The following is a 21,803-nucleotide window of genomic DNA, read 5'->3' on the forward strand; positions in this document are numbered from 1 at the left end:
GGCAAGCCAAAGAAGGAAGGGAGGGAGGGAGGGAGAAAAGCTTTATAAATAGATCTGTATTTAGCATCTAAATCTTTACAGTTTTGTTCAAGTTTTCCAGAATTTCCTTTCGAGAAAATATTAGTCTTAGGTAAATTCAGATCTTTTCAAGTTGAACTTGTGACAAGTTCTTTGTGTACGAAATCCCTCCTAAACAAATACACATTATTTTTCCTTATTTCTATAAGTCTAACTCATCAATGATCAGCTACTACTGATTGGTTATCAGTAACAACTTATTTGATCACATCATAAATTCAGTTTCCATGACAAAACCAGACTGAATAATAACCCAGTGATGGTCAAGTTCAGAGTCAGGCCCAGTCTCAAAATTCAAAACGGAGAGGTTCAAACAGGAGCGATTCCCCGTCAGACGTGAGGGCTAAGGGGCAAGACCAGCTGGTAAGTAGGACACTTGGAAAAGTTGTACACAAAGTTTTGGGAACTGTCTGCCAAGGTCACCAGGTCCTGTTCCGTGGTTGGGGGTCGTGCAGTTGAATCTGAGGAAAAGACCCCCAGGAGGAACCACCGCCCAGAATCTGGCTCGGACTCCTCCCGATTCACTCAGAGATCCTGCTGGAATCATAGGGTCTCGCTAGGCTGGAACTAAGAAGGAGCCCTAGAGAGTTCTTCCTGGCCACCTCTGCCCCTGTACTTGACAGATCGCAGCCACCATGAAGGAATGAGTGTGCAAAAGCGTGGAAACAGGACACAATCGCTGTGTCCTGGAGCTTCTGAGCTTTGCTGAACCTGCTCCAGGCCTCACGTGCTTTAAGCTGGGACCCCTCACACCAGTGGCCTGAGGCAGGTCCTTTACTTTCTGCATTTCACTGATGTAAGAACCTGGGGCTCAGACGGAGTAAGTGATTCGCCCCAATAGCGTTCTATGGGCCCACCCCCACCCCAGGGTGCAGGGCTCTGCAGAGGGGCCTCCAGGGATGGGTCAGATGATGAACCCCCCATGGAAAATTCTGGACTTTGTGTGGAGGACACAATGCAGAGAATGAGTGGGAACCCCTCTGAGGTGCCTGTGCTTGTGGTTTGGGAGCTAAAGTAGGATGAAAAACATTCACCTGTGAGCTCACATGGTAGCACCATTTAGAAAGAAGTAGTGGAAGGCTGACCAACGCTGTCTGCTCTGGCAGGACTACTGTCTTCTCATCCGTGGGTCCCAGGCCAATGGGAAGTGGCTATACTGGGGTAGCCAAGGCCCTCCTAGGCCGTGCCCTGTGTGGACCTCAGGCCTGCCTCTCTGAGGGCTGGGGAGCTGCTGTCCCCTGATGTGAGCTACTATGACTGTGGGTCAGGCAGGGGCCAAGTCTGGTCCATTTCCATCCTGGGCCTGGCCTGGCCCGGCCCAGAGTGGGGTCGTGTATAATTAAACTGTACTGAAAGGACTCATATGCAAACAGAAGGACTGACCACCGGGCAGATTTGGATGAGCTTCCGGCCTTATCAGAGGCAGTCTGGGTTCCATCACTCCTTAGCTGGTAATCTTGGACAGTTGCTTTGCCTCTTTCCTTGTCTTCTAGAGAAGAATAAGAATGATGTCTTCCTTGGGGAAGGTTTCTGAGGTCATTGAAATCTTTCAATGTGACTTTGGACAGTTTTAGAGGTCAGGCGTTTACAAGTCAAGATCTCTGAGGGCAGGAGACAGCAGCACATGTTCATGGAGTTTAGCGAATGTTCACGAAGCCTGCTCATGGCAGCAGCAGGGGCTGGAGGAATGAGGACCTCCAGGAGATCCCAGCCTGGCCCGCCGCTTCGAACTCTCCTTTCATCGCAGACCACACGACCGATTTGTCCACACGTCCACATGATAGGTGTTTCTTGAGCAACTACTTGTCCCACACACCCATGTGGACACATGGCCCTGTGTGCCTGGGGGATGGAGAGGGTGGGCTGCCAGGTGCAGGTCCTGCCCCAAGGCCACGGGTCCTCATTTATGCAGAGAGACACAACAGCAGCTTCATGAGCCAGGGAGACCCTCTTAGGGCGATGGCACTGGGTCTCTCTGGTTTATTTAAAAATGCAAACCATCCCCAAGTCCCAGATCATCACCTGTGATTATTAACTATGCAGGGGAATAAACCATGATCTGTTGGTTTGCTGGCACGGAGGTGGAGGGAAAAATATGAACCTGCAGGGTCCCCAGAGCAAAAGGGCTGATCCTTGAGCTTAGGAGTGTTTCACTGGTGGGTCTTCCGAGGAGAGACAGGACTTTTCTGCATGATGTCCGCTGGTGGGTGAAGAAAACGGGGGAGGGAGTCCAGGGGCAGGGGAAGGGACAAGTAGGGGAGGCACGTTCCTGTAGGGCAGGCAGCAGGTGTGGGAGAAAGACCGTGAGTGTTTCTGTTGCTGAAGGATAGATACGAAGGCAGGCGTGGCCTGGGAAGTCACCAGCAACACAAAAAGTGTTACATGGACCACGTGAAGGGGTTTATTGGTGACCTCCAGGCCAGGGTTCCTGACCTCGGCCCTGTTGACATTCGGGACTGGATCCATCCTTTGTTGTGGGTTTGTTCTGTGCCCTAAGGTAGGATGTTAGCAGCATCCCTGGCCTCCACCCACTAGATGCCAATAGCATCTCTCTCCCAGTGACAATGGAAAATGTCTCCAGGCATTGTCACACATCCCCCCCAGGGGCCAGATCACCCTGTGTTGAGAATATGGCTCTAGGTGAGAGGCTGCAAGCGTGGAGGGGCAGTTGGTGATGACTAGAGGGGCCTGAGCAGGCAGTGACCCTGGAGAAGCCAGGGGCATCCACTGCAGCATGTCCAGCCTGGCTCTGCTGCCTGGCATGCAGTAGGTTCTCAGTGAATGGTGCTAAGTCTCCACCCTAAGAAAGGAGGGCTACTGAAGTTACTCGAAGGCTCTAGGTGTCCACAGGGTTAGCACTCAGCAGAGCCTGGCCCTTGTCAGGCCACCCTCCTCCCCTGGGCTGGGAGGCCAAGATGGGTACCTCCTGGGATGCCAGGTCACGCTGGGTGGCTGTTCATCTGTGTGCCCAGGGCTGCCTGCTGGGCGTATTAGAGGCTATGAAATAATGATGAGGCCTAAGAGGGGTAATTAAAAGTCATGGTGACATTGATCTGCTGAGATTTCTGAGCGAGCCCAGAGCGCACAGGGCGACTCTCCATCTTACCTCATGTAGGCCTTGCCTGATTGGCCCCCTGGGCATTGCCAGGGCCACAAAACCTCACCTGTGGCCAGGAGACTCCCAGGGAAGCAGCCAGGCTGGTTTCAGAGGCTGTGCAAAACAGGCAGCCTGGGCCTGGGGGTAGCCCAACTGCTGGGCTCTGCTCTGGAAAGGCAGGAGCGGGCAGATCTATTAAAGACACAGGTCCCCATTCTGCATGGTCTCAAAGGCTAATCTTCTCCCCTCCAAGACCTCAGAGACTCCCCCACGTAGAGAACCTGTGATGCTCTGGGACCGTGCTGCCTATCTTGGTGAAGAGCGTGTCCATCTTTGCACTTCTGGCCTCCAGTGCCTACAAGAAAAGTTGCTATCTGGATGCAAATTAAGCTATTCTTGACCCTCTGTCCCAGGCTGGGAACTTTGCATGCTTTAAAAAAATAGGAACATCAAATATTTACTTATCCTAGTCTTTGCAAATCTAGATGCTTTGATCAGAAAAATAACGATTTTTGTGCTGTCATTGCAGTTTATTGGTTATTTGCTTCATAGTTGTTATTTTAGTTTTAAAATTGACCTAGTGAGTAGAATTAATACAAGTGTAGAGCCAGACAGCCCTTAGACTTGGCCTGAGTTCCACCACTGTCTCTATGACATTGGGCAAATCATTTGAGGATATCATTCTAGTCTTCCTATTGGTAAATGGAGATAAAAACAATCAACACCATAGGTGTGAAGGATTGAATGAGACAATGTTTGCAAAATCCTGAACGATCAGGAAGTGTGAGTTCACTAGGTGCGCTGCTGTAGGCTTAAGATCCTTCTAACCTCCAGGCCCTGTGAACCGGTCACGAGCTGCCCACTTCACAGATGAGAAAACCGAGGCAGCAAATCCCTTCTGAGCTGGGGTTCCATAGGGAGCCTCCCCACTCACTCCATCTCAGAGAGGGCTTCTCTTCAGGAAGCCCTGTGGTTGCCTCCCTTCCTACCCACCCATGAACATGAACTTGCAGGCACCATGTCTGGTTACGTAATTGCAGCCTCTGGTCTGCCTCTGTGAAAACCTGGCCTATATTTTTTGCTCTCGGCTTTCACCAAGTTGTGGGGGGATGGGAGCCGCACTTCGGCTCTTCACACTGTAAAGGAAGTAGCAACCCTATCAGATGGGAGGAAGAAGTTTTCTCAGGGTCTTGACAAAATAGCCATCTCCCACACGAGCGCAGGCCTGCGGTAAGATCACTGGTCTAAAGGTAGACAGGTCTGTTTCTTTCTTGTAAGCTGCCTGGAGTGGGGTGAAAGGTTCTTCCGGATTTTAGAGAGGATGCTCTGAATTAAGTCTTAGAAAAGTGTCATCTCCTTATGATTGCTGCCTCACGCCACCCTTCGTATTTGTCACAAGGGTGATGCCTGAGCTTTGATGACGGAGAGCCACACAGTGGCCTGGGGACATCTGAAAACCGCTCCAATTTTTTTTTTTTTTTTTTTTTTTTGCGGTTCGTGGACCTCTCACTGCTGTGGCCTCTCCCGCTGCGGAGCACAGGGTCCGCATGCGCAGGCCCAGCGGCCATGGCCCACGGACCTAGCCGCTCCGCGGCATGTGGGATCCTCCCAGACCGGGGCACGAACCCGTGTCCCCTGCATCGGCAGGCGTACTCTCAACCGCTGCACCACCAGGGAAGCCCAACCGCTCCAAATTAAATGCACAGTGTCACCAAGACACTGATGGAGAAAAGCCTGGAGGAATGAGTGACTGTTCTGAATGCCGTGGTACACGTGTCTACTCATTTCATAGACGTTTGATCTGACTGTCATTAGGCTCTTCCAGGTTATGACAATCACAGGCACTGTCTGCTGATTGTTTACTGAGCATTAGATCCTGGGCTGGGCAATGTTTTGGTCTAAGCTGATTCTCTGGGAGGGCAGGGTAACTCCCAGGCACATTGATGTTGGCTGATAGGTCCATGGGAGCATCGCCCGGACCAGAGCCCAGCCAAGCTGGTGACACTCTGCCCACCACTCTCTGCTAAAGCAGCTTCTCTGCTTTGCACGTGTGTTCTGCTTGCAAATGACATCGAGTTTATAAACTGAAAATGTGCACGGTCCTTGGGCTGCCGTATGAGCCCTCTGTCACATGGAGAAAAGAAAGACTGTCTCTCGCTCTTTAGCTTGTACCAGTCCAAAATCTTATAGTCATAGTTTCCAAAAAGCTTTGTAACCCAAAAGTCATCATTTATCTCATGGCAAAAACTGGCCTGAACTGAGAGGATGGCTATAAGGCTATTTATAGTCCTTTTTTTCCCCACATAGTATGAATATTCATACATTTTGCTTCAGAAATATGAAGGCGTTTTATCCTGAGAAGTTGCCCCAGACTCCTCTGGGGGGTGTTATATAGTATACAATTATGAGACATAATAATGTTCTAAAACATGTCAAATTCTGATTTCTGAAATACGTCTGGCCACACAGTTTTCAGAACAGGGATGGTGGGCCTGTAAATCAGATCTGGTGTCCCACTTGGGAGCTGGGCCCTGCACACGGTGTTGGATAGTAACAGCTGTGGGCATTTGAGATCAGATCAACCTTGACCTCCATTCTGGTTTATGCAGCTGAGGTCTGTGGCATCCTCAGAACGTGGAAATCATGAGAGCCTCAGTTTCCCCAGATTCAGGAGTGAAAGAAATAGCAAAAGCATCTCCCTTGCGGGACTGCTGGGAGGTTGATGTGGGCTTACGTGTGAAAGGACCACAAATACATGGCCTTTGGGGGCATTCTAAACGTGTCCACATTTTCATCTGCTCTTCGTAAGTGATTTCCAGAACTGATGCAAAGACATAGTGAAACTTTCACGTCTTTGGAGTTCACTGCCCTCAGCCTGAAGTTAGATGTGGCCCCAGGGAACTAGGCAGGGGAGGTAACAACACACCAAGACCTGTAGAGGCCACGCAATTAGCAGGAGCCACCAAGACCTCTTCAGTATTAATTTGCTGTCCCTGACCTGGTGCTGCCAGAACTCCCAGCCTCTCAGGGGCACTCAGAGACGTTGTGCTCACAGAGGAGTGTAGACCTGACCATGAGAGCTGAGTAAATAGGACGGAGTTTGGCTTCACAAGTGCCAAGGGTAATGATGCAAGGCTCTCCCTGAGCTCAGGTGCAAGGCAGGCTCTTTGGACAGACAGATGGGGGATGATGGGAGGAAGGATGGTGGGAGGGGGGAGTCCTCCCTTGCTCAGCACCCACACTTCTCCTCTGATGGTTAGATTATGATTCAGCTCCTCTCCGTCTCTCTAGGCATTTCTCCTGCCTCTCCATGTACTGTATCTTTGCACCAGCACACTCATGCCACTTAGCTGCTCTCTAAGCTCAAAGCTCCATGGATAGGACAGCCAAGGGTCCAGTTCTCTTCTACTGAACCCAGGGTTCCCTCCAAAAAGAAGGCAATTCATCGAATGCAGGATAGTTTGCCTTTCCTGGGTGAATTTTCCACTTTACTTCAGACCAAGGTATTCAGTCAACAGATATGTATTGAGTGCCAACTGCTTGCCAGGTACTTTTTACATCGTGAGGTTACAGTAGTGAACAGGAGAGAAAGTCCTTGCTCTAATGGTGGGTGGGGGTAGGGGGAAGGCAAGAGAGAAATAGAGGAGTACAACCAAGTATTTCAGAGGGTGATTAGTGCTACGAAGAAAAATAAAGGTGGATAATAAGATAGAAAATGCTGGAGGCATGAAAGGATGATCAGAAAAGGTGTCTCTGACAAAGGGACACTGAGGTCATCTGAGTGAAGTGACAAAAAAAAAAAAAGTGTTGCTAACTGGGGAAGAGCAACCCAGGCAGGGGGAACAGAGAGTGCAAAGGCCCTGGGGCAGGAGACTGCTTGGCATATTTAAGTACCATCAAGGAGGACGCAGGAGAGGTGATGCTAGAATATAGAGTCAGAGAAGCCAAATGTTTTCTCAGCTAATCACTGCAATCTTTCTTCTACACAGAGGCCATTTGCTCCATTTCACAAGTGAGGAAACTGAATCAGAAAATGTAGTGTTTGCCAATATCACCCAAACTTTAAGTTACGAAGCAGGATCCTAACTCAAGCCCGCAAACCTCAAACTACTTTCCACAATGCTTTTCTAGAGCCGGATAAGTTAGAGGGAATTTGCATGCCCCATCCAGTTACTAATGCCTTATCTATTAAGAGCTGTAGGGACGCAGCAGCTAAGCCAACCTCTGCGGCAAGTGACAACCATGGAAATCCAGGCCCCATCTTCTAGGAGGAGCAGTATAAGGATAGGTTGAAAGTTGCACCCCAAACAAGTCAGCACTTACAACTAGAGAAATCGAGGCTCAGAGAGGTTGAGCATCTCGTCCAGTGCTTGTTAGCAGCGAGGTCTAAATCCAAAGACGGTGCTGGGCACAAACGTAAAATTAGATAGAAAAGTCAAAACAAAGGAGACCAGAAAAAAAATATGTTATTGTTATCCTGATATTTGAAACATTCCTTTTATTGGATTGCTTGGATTTCTGAGAAATCAGCAACTGCATTTAACTGACAAAGACCATTTTCCACCGAGAAAAAAAAGTTATTATTTTAACCTCCTACCTGATTCCTTTTTAAGGAGTGAAACATGATTTTGAAAGCGTAATTACATATATTTATATCCTATGAGTGGGAAGCAGGACCCGTCAATGAATCACCTGCTTTCTACAACTGTGCAATCGGTCCAGACACATGCGTGAGATAAACCTAAGCTTGATGCCGGTGGGGTGGGACCATCGCCCTGATTGGATAGTCATTTATGGGGGGGGGGATGGGAAGAGGGAAGAGTCTCTGCCTGCCTCGTCATCCTCCTTCACAGGAGAAGTCACCATTAACTCAGAGGTGGAAATGTTCATTCACTGTTTCCTTGTCTTCTTCCTCTCTCTCCTTCCCTCTCTCCTTGCGCAAACATTTACCTGGTGCCTACTGGGTTTCAAGCCCCATGCTTGTATGAGCATCCAAAGACCAACAAGACGCAGACCTTGATTCTCCCTGACTCAAGTTTATTTATGAGAAACCAGCCTGGGTTCCTTCCCTTGAAACCTTCATATTCCAGGGATGCACCTGCAAATCATGACACCAGAATCCAGCCTGTGATCAGGGGAGAGGGACCTGAGGTTCTTGAGACCCTGAGGACTCAGGTGGAGAAGAGGCTCTGCTCTGGGGAGAGGCGCACAGACCTAGTCTGGGGGCTCTGGCGCGTCAGAGCAGGACAGAGGGGCCACGTGATGCCTGTGGGAGCAGCAGTGTTTGTTGAAGTGGATGCAAGAAAGGATACACATGGTGCTCTTTACATGGAAATACTGATCATTTGAGGCTCTGAAACCCAGACTGAGTCACATCCTCTGGTAGGAAACCCCCACCCCTGTCCCTCTCTGGGGTTCAGCCAAATCTCTGGAGACAAACAAGGGGCCCCAGCATAGTAATCACAATGCCAGGATTTCTGTTCTGACCAGCTGTGCCCTAAATGGGCCCTTAAAATCGTATTCTGACTCTTGGGGTTTTCTGAGGCCTCAGAAACCAAATTCATTCAGAGGTGAGGCCACGACCGAGGTTGTGGAGAACAAGAGATGGTTGTGGGCAGGCCAGGAGTATCTAATTAGATATGAGGCTTTGGGCAAATTGCATAACCTTTATAAGCCCATCTCATCACCCGCGAATAAAGGACTATCACCCACTCCATCTAAGTCCTATGGAAAAATGAGTCAGTGTATTACATACACTCTGTAATCTGTCATATTTATCATAAATAGGAGAAAATTAGAATTCTTTAAAGAATTTATTGATATAATTGCACCCAGTGTGTGTGTGTGAGTATAAATAATAAATGGATCTATATATGCAAAATTATATATGCCAATATATGCAGTTTGATTTAAAAATGGGTCTTGAAGTATTGTTTTAACTCTCACAGCTTTCTGATGGTCCTAGAATCAAATTAGTCGACGGCTATGATCGCCATGGGGAAAGATCATTTCAGGAATGATAAGAATTGCAGTACCAGTTAGTACCAGCTTGTTAATGAAACTTCAAAGTTGAAACCAAAGTAGGAGTCTGTAGATGGCTCCAGAGAGAAAGTCCTGCGTTTCTGCAAATCCTCTTTCTGTCTCTAATGAATGCGTCACCTCTCTGCACTTGAATCGGGGCATCATGGCCAGTAGTCAAATTTTCACTTTAGTTCATGTAGTTTTTTCCCCCCATTTAATCCTGAAAATCTGTAGCCATGTCACCAGCTCCTTCTTAATTATACCATATTCTTTACATCTGTCCTGCTAAATAACTCTAATTGAAATAGCACCGGCGTGAATTTTTGTAATGTTACCCCCAAGACATCCCGAAACTGACTCATGAGAAAACAGACTGAAGTCACAGCTGGAAGCACGTCAAGGATCATTTCCATTTTTACATGATTAATTTGAATTTAATATCTTAAATCAAAACCTGATTAATTTAAATAAAAATTTGATGGTGCCCTGCTTCTAATATACATTGCAGTAATTAGATTCGGCTTAATGTGATTTTTTTTTTTACATAATTAAGAAAAAGGGGGAAGTCAAGTGTAACAATAGAGTGTTGATATAAATCCTCTAAATATATATAGGGGACCATGGTTTTGGACATTAGTCAGGTGAAGAGAGGGTGGTTAATGAAAGGGACTTTGCTGAGCTGAGGATAAATATTCTGGGCTCACCCATATCTAGAGTGAAACAACTCATTATAAAATTAAAAGCAGAGAAAGTTTTGATTCCAAACAAGTGAAACTCACAGTGGGCCACAGTGCTAAGAAGTAAATTATGGACAATGTACAATCTCACTCATGTCAAGGTGCATTTCTCAGTTCTTCAGACATTGAGTGAACACCTCCTATATCCCAATGTTCCAATGCTTCAGACCCAGCCCAGGCAAGCGGGGACACAGGGCTGTCTGCTGGAAGCCCCCCATCTTTGGAAGCACAATGCTCTGAAGACCCTGCTCTGCATGACCTCCTCCTCTTGGGAGAAGGAAAGGAGTCTGGAGGTTATTATAAGCTTTTCATTAAATCCAGTCTTCTGTTTACCCCAATTCCAGTTGGCTTATCTTTGAATATTATGAGGTCCCCTAGAAAGAAAGAAATGTCCAGGTCTAGACATTGCAAGAGGGATCACATTCTAGAGAGATCTACTTCAAACTCCTTTTATAACCAAGAGGAAGCAACCTGATAAAAGAGTCCTACACAGAGATTCTGAAAAATGCATTTTCTAACCTGAGTCTTACCCCTAACTGGATGAGTCACCCTAGACTGGACACATCTTCTCAGACCAGCGTCACCAGCTTTGGAAAACGGCTGGACATGATGAAGGGCTTCCAAGCTCGTTCTGCAGGACCCTTGCCTTGAGAAGATGAGCCTCAGAGACCCTCTGGAGCTAAAGTGGACTGAAATGGCCAAACTCTGTCACATGCCAGCGTTCTTGGGTGGGTTCATTTGAAAGGTCCTGTGGAAGCAGAGGTCCTTGTCTGAATGTTAATGAACTCTTGTGATGCTCAGAACCAAAGATGGACGAGGGGGCATAGTCTTGAGGGTAGAGCAGAAGGCAGGCTGAGTCTGGTAGCTCCTAGCCCTCCCTGTTCTTTATTAAACTTGAATTAAGCAACCTTTGGAATATGCCTGAGAAAACAGATAACATTGCCCATGCGTTATGCAGAATAAAGGCTGCTGGTAATGATAAAAATTACTATGGTTATCCAAACTTAAATTTAAAATTCCCCTTGAATGAATCACTAATATTTATTAGCTATCTTCTATGTACACAGGACTACTATGTACAGAGTAGTAAAAGCTCTGCTCTCTATGATTTAGAAACTGCAAAATAACGTTCTACATCTGCAAAATACCTCCCACTATAAAGATTTGTTCCATCACCTCCTTTCTCTCCCTCCCTCCTTCCTTCATTTTCCCTCCCATTCTTCACTTCTTCCACCAATACAGGATCATAAATGGTCCCCCTAAAAGTTTTGTCCAGGCACCATATTCTCCACAGGCTTTTAGGGAAGTGAGAAATCACCATGAGGGTCAGAACACAGAGACAAGAAAGGGATCGAAGACTCTCGGGGAAAAACATCTCTGCCTAATTTTAAGTGACCAAGGGTCACACTTAGTCTGAGCTCAGTCACTGAATTGTTTCTCAAAGGGTTTGATTTTAGTGTTTCATTGCAAGTTTTAGCTGTGGCTAGGACTTTTGAGAGTAATTTAGAACATAGCTGTGCCTTGTGTCATGAAAGGGAGGGAAAGCTTGACCTCAGACAGTATGGATACACCCTGGCATATGGCAGAAGAGTCTAGTTATTCATTACCTTTTATTCAAACTGAACAGAACACACTTGAAAGTCACTTTCAGATTTCCCTATGGCTTCCCTTTAACTTTACAGTAACTTTACAGAGTTACTGAAGCTGTCTACAGCACTCCCCATAATTATGATAATTCTCAGCACTGCTTCCACGTCCTGGATACCTACATAGGTAGCATGCTGTGCTCACAATTTCCATACGTCATTCCTAACCTTTTGTCCTCTCTGTATATAACGTGTATTATCCGAACCATTTTATAGATGTGAAAACTGAGACTCATAGAAACAAAGGAACTTAGTTGGATCCCAGCACCGGTTGAAATCAGGATTCAAATCTGCCTTGTTTGCCCCTCATTGTGCAACTGCACGGTGCTGCCCTGTCGGTCCATGTACACGGATAACTGACCAGTCCCTTCGCGGGGGCCAGGCTGTACAGACCTCTCTACAGATCCGTAGCTGCACATCTGAAAAGGCTTTGTGTCGATGAACCAGCTTGCGCTCACCAACACACCTTCTGATGCTTCCGATTGACAGAAGGGAAAGAACTCAAATAAGAATTTCAAGGAAATCGCTATTTATTATTCATCACAAAGGGTCTAACAAGATGACTTTCTAATCTGACAGCCAGGACTTTTGATGACAGTCAACAATTTAATTTCTTTCTAAATTTAGATTTTTTTCCCCTCTTCTGCATCAAACACCAAAGCCAGCTAAAAATAGCTGAGCAGTGAATGTTAGAGGGGCGAATTTTACCGATTACAGATTTTTTTTAATGTCAAAGTTAAAGTCAAAACAAAATTAATCAGGAGGGGTTATCTATAATGAATCACCATTCATCTCAGAAGGAAGGAGGGAGGGAAATATCTCTGCCAGCAGCTGAAGGAATGTTTTTTCAAAGAACTACGTTAGACTCTATCCTCCAAGAGGAAGATTGTGGATCTTCCATTCCAGCAGCATGAATCAACACTCCCCGGCTCTGATCTCACTTGCTTTTTATTATGAGGCAGGAGGGACTGCGGTTTGTATGGGCTGATTTAAATGGTTAATTGAAAGGGAGCCACGGTGAGCTGTTTCTGGCGACAGTATTACTGGGACAATCTTATCTGAGTTGACAGAGTTATTTCCAATTTGTAAATGCTATATACATTTCTACCAGATAAAACCCTTAAAAATTCCAGACCTGGGCTTCCCTGGTGGCGCAGTGGTTGAGGGTCCGCCTGCCGATGCAGGGGACACGGGTTCCTGCCCCCGTCCGGGAAGATCCCACATGCCGCGGAGCGGCTGGGCCCGTGAACCATGGCTGCTGAGCCTGTGCGTCCGGAGCCTGTGCTCTGCAACGGGAGAGGCCACAACAGCACAACAGTGAGAGGCCCGCGTACCGCAAAAAAAAAAAAAAAAAAAAAAAAAAAAAAAAAAAAAAAATTCCAGACCTGAGGAAAGGGACTTTGTTGTTCTAGAGCCTTCCAAACCTGCCCCTTCTGCCTCTCCACCTCCTCCTGCTCTCTCTAGTGCCCTTCCCTCCTCCTCTTTCCTGTGTCTGCTAGGAAGTCATTTTGCTACCCAAAGCCACAACCTTAGGCAAATAAACTTAGTCATAGAACCGTGGGATGAAGAGGAAACTGGCCTCCATGCCCCATTGGACAGAAGAGAAAACAGAGGGTCAGAGAGGCCCATCAAGCCCTCTTACAATGATCGAACAACACTGTCAAGACCAGAATCCAGGCTTTGCCCCTCCTAAGCCAGTGTCCTTTGGGTAGATTGGAGGTCACCAGAGAGGTAGCCTCCTTATGGGATCCAATATGAGGTGGTGACATGAGATGACAGTGTGACAGCTGAAACCATCTACCCTACACAGTCTGCTGACCACACTGACATGATTGACTCTTCCAGGGGATCCTTGCCCAGGAAGAAAATAGTTGTAAGCATCTCCATCATGAACTCCAGGAACATCAGATGATTCTACTTTTTAATAGAGAGCATCAAACAATAGTTCACTCCCAAGACTCTTCAAATTCCTCCTCTTGCTGTGTCCACCCATCCTATTATATCTGGACCCTTTCCATCCCCAGTCCTAATCAAGGCACCATATTTCAAGACCTGCCTTAAGTCAGAGTCCAAAACCCTTGTAAATATCGTGACGTTGCCCCCGCTTCCTCCACCCCATCCTAGGGCATGCTCTCCGTAAGAATGAACTCAGCATCCTCAGATCAACAGGTTGTGTTTGGGAAGCCAGCAGCTGGCACTGATAGGACACAGGATGGTAAGTGCACATGGATGAGATGAAAGTTCTGGATGGTGAGCTAAAGGAACAACATGCTGGTAAAACAGAAAAAAGCATCCGTGGAGAGGGTAGAGGGAGAGCTGCACTCTTGCTTCAGTCTCAACCTGGCGCAGGCATGGATCCTCTGATAGAAGGAGGTGGTCTTTGCGCTCCCAGCTCAGCTGATGCCCCACAACACAAGGGGGTTTGGTGGGGAGCGAACGACAGACCCAGGTGAGGGGAAGGTAGAGTCTCCCTGTTGGTTGGAAAGACTCTGAGATGAGGTGACTTGAACTTGACAAGTAGCATCCAGACTGAGAGTACAGAAAGACCTTCCCAGGAGAAGGGTATGAGCAAGGCATGGGGGCTCCAAACACCCTGCATCCAGGCTAAAGTGGCCCAAGTACAGGCTCGGTGCTGTGCGATTTCGGGCTAGTGCCTTAACCTCATGCATGCCAATTTCTTCATTCACGAAAAGAGAAACATCATAATAGGACCCACCATAGCGGGTACAGTGCCTCACACATGGTAAGCACCCCAAAATGGCTAAATATTTATTAGCTTCTCTGACCCTCTGTTTTCTCCTCTGTCCAATGGGGTTTAGGAACAAGTCTCCACTTTGTAACAAAATGTATTATTTGGGGAGTTTTGATATACTCTTAACAAGCTTTGAATTAAAAAAAAACAAAACCCAATAGCCACGGTCTTATTAGAAATGCAAGTGTGGATTTAAAAGAGACCCTGTTCTTACTATTCCTAACCTGCTGGGTAGAAAGGGCCCCGTCTCTGCCCTTTCTGAACCTGTCGTCATCTCCTTGTCTATAAGGTGAGTGGGGGGTGGTGGTGTACGTGATACCTTAGAGAGGAACAGGTGGAGTCATCACCAGCCCTCCAGCCCTCACCTCTGCAGCCCATCCCCCATCTCATCTTCTGGGAGCATCACCTTTGCAAACTCATCTCTTGCCTGAGATGCAAGGAATATCTCTGGCTTTGTTTCTCTATTATAATAGATGTAAATTAATGTTTTGCCTTTGTTTGCTGCAGTAATCATAGAGGCAAGTATACATTCCTAACAGCTATCTTATTTTCAATTTGCAAAGTGTACTGTGCTTAATCCCACGAGGCAGCCCGTGGCTCCAGACATGAATTTTAAAAGATAATTAGCCCAGTGCAGGAAGTGCTCTCCACAACAAGAAGCACGCACTGAAGCCTGGTCAGAGGGGTCCTCCGGGGGACCCTGATGGGTCACGGTCCCCCCACCATGATTTATTACTTTTTTTCATCGCTGCCGCCTTTGTGTGAGCCAGCTGATTTGTTCATGAAAATTTAAATCATGTCCATACTAGAAACTGGAGTTTCTTTGGGGGGTTGTTGTTTGAGGATTCCCACCCCTGCCCCTACCAATGTTTCTTTTTATGATATTCATGGCAGGTGACAATTTATTTTCTTTTTCCTTTTTTCTTTCTTTTTTTTTTTTTTTAACCCTAACTGAAAGAACATCAGGCCTGTGTTGCTTATTCGTAATGTTTGATGCCAATGGCAGATTAAGTGACCATCTATTAGAAAGAGCCTCAGAAGGTCCCAGGTCCAAAAGACAAATGTTCTGTCCAGCTCCAGTCATGGATTGTTCCTGTGGGAACTTTACCCCTAGCAGGAAATCAGTTCTGAGAACACACAGACAAGCGGACAGGCTAAGGAATCACGCCGGTTCACCTGCATCTATGGGACAAGGGAGCATCATGACCAAGAGGGCTTTACTCTATTTACCTGCTCAGCTTGACACACAAGAATGGCGCTTCTGTGTGGCTGGCAGTGTGCAGAGGGGCCACAGGGGAGCGGGCAGACTCTGCACTCTTGGGGATGAGGCAGGTGGGGTAAGAGCTATTATAGAGGTACCAGCAACACAATATGTTGTGGGCAAATGAGGGCAGAGCAGATTCCTTCTCTCTGAGAGAGTCTGGGGTGCCTGCCTGGAGGAGGTGCCACTTGAACTGCTCAAAAGCAGGTAACTTACATTTTAGTTGGATCAGGTCAGTTATCTTTTGTTATGACTCTCCCAGGCAAATGAAACCTGGAGGATGGTAATAGCTCACATACAGGGAATGTCAACTATACATCAGGTGCTTTTCCAATGATTGCATTTCCTATACATCACCTTGCTTCATCCCCATGACCTTGGACGGGTTGATTTCTAAAGGAGGACACCGAGGCACAGAAAGGGTTGAAACATACCCAGGGATTCTCAGGGAGAGGGGGCAAGGTCAGGATTTGAACCCTGACAGTTTTGCCATGGAGGCCCCACTCTACCAGATAACTGGGTTGGAGGGTGTAGTCACCACCGCAGACCCTGACACCCTGACAGGGAGTGGAGAGAGAAATGCACTTCAAAGCTTCATTCAAGGAGCGATTGTATCACAGGACATCCTCCACTGGGACTGAAATGTCTCCTTCACAGCAGTTTGCAGTCAACTTTGGTTTACTTCCATACAGTCAAAGAGCTGAGCACAACTTTGATTATGTGCTTAAATTCAAATCAGGTTGTTTAAAAAAAGAAATCTTAATGCAATTTAAGGGCATGTTTCCCCTTTATTGCATAAACTAGGGGACTTCCATTCTAATGAGTAAAATGTCACTTCATCTTTAATTCTTAGAGTTCACGGAACCCTGTGTTGCTGGACCAGTGTGCATGCATGTGCACGCACACGCATGAGCCCACTCTTCCAGTGGTATAAGTTTCTGTGAACTCTAAGAATTAAAGATGATATATATTATCTTTATATATATATATATATATATACACATCATACACATATACAGGCGAGAGAGAACCAAACTGTGATTTCAGATCAACTTCAGAGGGTTGAGCTCATTCTGAAATTTGTTCTGACTTGTCCCTGGCATTTGCCATATTGTCACATGCTTGGAAATTTCTTCGTGGGCATTTCTGAATTTTTATCCAATGTGGTTGCGCAGGGTGCTTTGTGTTCAAATGGACAGACTAAAAAAAAAAATTAAAAAATGAATAAAAACTACGTACTGAAGCTCTGTAGAAGGGAGAGAAAAGACAGTTCTGGAGTGTTCTGAAGCATGTCTTTCCTCCTTCTGGGTCCAGAAAGGCTGGGAGCCTCGGCAGACACATTTCCTCAGAATAAAAAGGATGGCTTGCAGTTGGCACCCTTTCACATAAAAATCTTGAACTATTCATCAGAAGTCCTGTTTAGAATCTTGTTCTCTTATATTGATATTTCAACGTACTTTGTTATTTCAGGGAGGAACAACATTTAGACCCCATGAGAGGGTACATACCATGCCACAGAAAAAGCCAGTCGTGAAATGAAGAACCAGCTTCCAATTTGTGAAATCCTGTCTTGGTGTGCCCCAAAAAACTGTGTACCTCCACTTAGTGGAGTTTTATCGTGAATGACAAGGCAGCCCTATAGGACGGGATGGAGGCTTCATTGATGATAGTCTGGTATCTGAGAGCTTGGTTATCAAGAGTTCATTTCCTTGAGCCTGTTTCTGTTTTGCAAATAAATTCATTTGTATCATTTTTTTAAGATTCCACATAAAAGTGGTATCATATATTTGTCTTTGTCAGACTTACTTGGGGGGTAAATGTGGGTGGGGGAGATAAATTAGGAGTTGGAGATTAACATACACACACTACTATATATATATATATATATATATATACATATATATATATATATACACACACACACATATAAAATAGATAATCAACAGGAACCTACTGTATAGCACAGGAAGCTCTATTCAATATTCTGTAATAACCTATATGGGAAAAGAATCTGGAAAAGAATGAATATATGTATATGTATAATTGAATCACTTTGCTGTACACCTGAAACTAACACAACATTGTAAATCAACTATATTCCAATATAAAATAAAAATTAAATTGAAGAAAGAGTTCATGTCTTACACTAGGTGTTAATTATTCAAACAATGTTGGCTTCCTTGTATATCATGGTGTTTAAAGATAGGAGTGACTGATCGCTCTAGATATGAGCTCTTTGCAAAGGAGCTCTGTTTGCCAGACATGAATGTAAAAGGGTGGAGTGGAGACTATGAAATAATTTCTAACAACCTCTCTTTTAAAACACAATGAACAACCAGAGCTGTTTGCTGATACTTAATGAACCCTCATGACATCTCCTTTTGCCCTCTCCACTTGGCCTGGGAAGCATGGCTACCCAGAAAATATTCATTCAAAAGACTGTCCCAAGGTCTGTCCTTGCTATAAAATACTGCCCTCTATGGCAAAGTCCAGGGCTCCCCCCTGCTCCCAGGAAAGGCTGCTGCCTGGCTCCTGGGAGATTTCTTCTGGAATCGTTTCCTACAAACCCCAAGCATATTGAATATGCTCTGTGGGTCTGTGACTTTCCCCACCCATCTCATAGGAAGGTGAACAAAGGTTAAAGCCATGTGTGGTCACAAAACCAGACGTATTTCCTGCCACCTGCTTTCTCCTCTGCCACCTTGGATGGATGTTCACACAACTTTGATGACAATATCGAAGAGCAAAAGCTGGGAAGATCCTCTTTACAAAGTCCAAAATGGGCCGTGCAGCTGAGGATCCCAGAGTTCTTGGTGGACACGCATGCCCGCGAGGCCACCAAGGTGGGACCAAAGTGCTCAGCACGTGGTGAGGACTGAGTGAGTTACTGTATCTAAGTGCTATGGGAAGAGTTCAGAGCACAGCGGAAACATATAGTAAGTGTCACTATTATTATTATTATTTGAAAAAATGCCAGGAGAAATTCTTTGTCACTCTGCTTTAGAATTCACTCTTCTTTTATCATCTCCTTTACCATAAAAAGCGTTCTCTTTCTTCAAAAATATCTTTTTTTTTTTTTCACATGCCTTGAAGTTGAATCATAGAAAACCAAAGCAGTTGCTTTGAACAGCTACATAAACACCAGATCACAGATCAACTCCTTCACTTTTCTTTCAGAAGGGAACTGGCTACTGAAATCCAGACCCTGTGATTTGTCCACCTGGACATTTTCAGTGAACAACAGGGAAAATCAAGGAATCTACCAAAACCAAACACGTCTATTCTTGGGTTATCAGCCTGTTGCTCTGGCTTCCCAATCAATAAAAAAAAGACCTTATTGCATATGTGCAAGACTTTCCTTAAGACGAAAACAGTGTCACCCCAGCAAAAAGTCTGCCTTTATCCACTGTGATGGGAAGTCCAACACACTAGACGTTCTTTGTAATAGCCTCCAAGCATCGTGAGAGCAGGGAATTTATCTTCTTAATCGGTGGGTCCCAGCACAGTGGGAAGTTTCAACTGTTGATAAAAATAGCATCCTAGGCTGGGAGGCATAAGTGGTTGTTTAAAAGGTAAAATGATTTAAAGAGCAAGACCCAGGTTCCAGCTTAGTTTTCATCTTTACCAGTGTTTCCAAGGGTCTGTCCCCTGTTGGACTTTCTTGGAAATTCTTACTGAACTTGGAGGTCCACTGTGGTAGATTCTTTCAGAAGTCTCAATTTGCTCACTGCAAGGCTTGGCCTTCTTTCTGATGTTATCTCCTTTGGAGTTAGCATTGATGAGTTCCTGTAGCCTTGATTGTTCACTATCCTAGACCTGAGCTCCCCTTATTTTGTTGTCCATTTATGTTCATTCTTAACCTTGAATCATAATGGCAAAGAACATTTTCCTTCTTGTTTATATTGTCATTCTGGTGCTTAGCCAAGGGCTTAATAGTTATTGACCGGTAGAGAAAAAGAAGGAAGGAAGGGATGGAGAGAAGGAAGGGAGGAAAGAAAGAAGGATCTTTAACTTGTGTCAGGAGAGAATTTCCCAGGAATTTCTCTAATGATGCTTTAGATAACTTTGCCATGTGAGAATAGAACAAAGGGCACTGGTTAGAGGGTTTGAAGACATGGGTTTGAGTCTACAATCTGAACAGTTTCAACAAACTTTATTTAGGGGGCTGCTAGCTTAACCCCTGTGCCAAGTGCTAGAGAAACAGCATCAGTTACTACCCTTGACACTGAGGACCCAGGAGTTCAGGATGCAGCTTCCTCTCCCATACGTCAAGGAGCTGCCTGCGTGAGAAAACACTGATATGTATATACAGGTGGGAGAGATGCCAACTGATTGGCCTTGAGCAGGACTCAAACTCTAAGGCCATGTGTGACTGTGTGAAAACACTTGCTGAAGGGCTAAGTCTTTATAATTAAGAAGAAATTATTATGTAGCATATGTTATGATTGCATTTATTAACATTATGTATTGTAAGTTCTTACATCTACATTTTCACCTGGTCCAGAGATTCTCTCTTGAAATGCAACAGAAAAGGTTCCCTAGCCTTGCTTGAATGTCTCCAGACAGCTTGCTACCTTCTGGGGCAGCCTTTCTGAGCAATGGATGGCCCTAGAGAGAAGCCCTTTCTTTGATTGAGTTTGCAATGCCCTCCTTGTCATTCTCCTCCTGTTCTCTGTGTCTACAGGAGCCACACATCACAGATCTTTGCATCTTTGACAGGAGGAAACCTTTGCATGTTCTCCCTGGTAGACTGGTTACAAGTCACCTGTCCCATTGATCTTGACGGGGGAGATGCGCCTTAGCAACCTGAAGCTTAGCATGTTTAGGGGGCTCTGGTGATGGGAAGTGGCAAAAAGACACCATTTCTGACATTGATTTCATGGGCACTGTAGATTACACGTATGGCCGGGAGCCCAGATATAACTTGAAACTGATGCCCACTTATGATTTGTAGTTCAAGGAAGAACAGCCCAGCCTATGAAGGTAGGGAGAGTCAATAAATTCTTTGGTCACATCCTGCTTCTACCAATCAGCACCTGTGCTCCTGGTCAATGTAACTTCACAGCCAAAAGGAGAATAGTGACCTCCTTGGAAGATCGTTAAAACTGCAACAATTAAATAAAGTGAAGTACGAGAAAATGACACCGATGAAGCTGGCATTTAAGAATCTTCCCTATGTAAGAGTGTTAGTTCACTCTTCTTCCTTTCCCAATTAGACTGTCGTATCCTTAGTCTGGGGGTTTTGCAGCATACACAGCAAATGTAGAACCGTTCCTCACCATATGAGATGGCAGGCTCTGCAGTTGGAATGGCACTCCACAGTTTACAAAGAAGTTTCATACAAATTACATTATCACGCCACAGCCTTATAGCTGCCTGGGGCTGGGGGCTGGCAGTAGAGAGTGGGCACTGTTATTATCTTTGTCTCGTTTTTATAAAAGCGGGAAATGAGTCTCAGGGGAATTCAGGAGTGTCCCCAGGCTACAGTGCTAGTAAATAGTACCTAGATGTTCAGCATCTTCACTTTTCATTGGAAAAATATCTTTCTGCAGCTGGTCTAGCCAGCCACATACTCCTTCCATGCTGGGGGTGAAGTTTTGCTACCTCCTGCCACTGCCAGGGTGGGATGGATGTGCGTTCTCTGATTCTTCATCCACCCTCCTGGCCCCTGACTTGGACATCCAACTTTGCCCTGGCCACACTCTGGAGTCTGAGCTTAGCTTCCTCGTCTGGCCACACTCTGGAGTCTGAGCTTAGCTTCCTCGTCTGGAGTCTCAGTGGAGCTGTAGTGAGTTCCCAGCTAAACTCTCAGGACCCTTCTCTCATTAAGCCATAGGGTCAATCCTCTTTGACATGCACCCCACAGACTCAGTACTGCTACCATCACCAACCACCTGCATATAATTTTTCTCCCCATAAGCACAGTCTGTCCAGCTTCTTATGGCTTATTGACCTTTGAAGACAAGTCAGTGCATTCTCAGTTAAGTGGCTGCTTACAGGAGTGCCTTGATCAAGGCATTGTGTAGGCAAATAAACAGAGGACAGAGACCAAGTTCTATCCATGGCGTCTGTCTTTCTTAGGAGATTCTCAGGTGCACTTTAGCAATCTTGTATATTTGATTCCTGAACCCACAGGTCACTAATTAATCTCTTGTTCTTTCAGGCAGGACTGATTTTTAAACTGGGCAAAACACCAGAGCCCTTCTGGCCT

This window comes from Aethalodelphis obliquidens, unplaced genomic scaffold (assembly GCF_003676395.1).
Source record: "Aethalodelphis obliquidens isolate GAN/ISIS:26980383/991018 unplaced genomic scaffold, ASM367639v1 scaffold21, whole genome shotgun sequence".
Taxonomy (NCBI): Eukaryota; Metazoa; Chordata; class Mammalia; order Artiodactyla; family Delphinidae; genus Aethalodelphis; species Aethalodelphis obliquidens.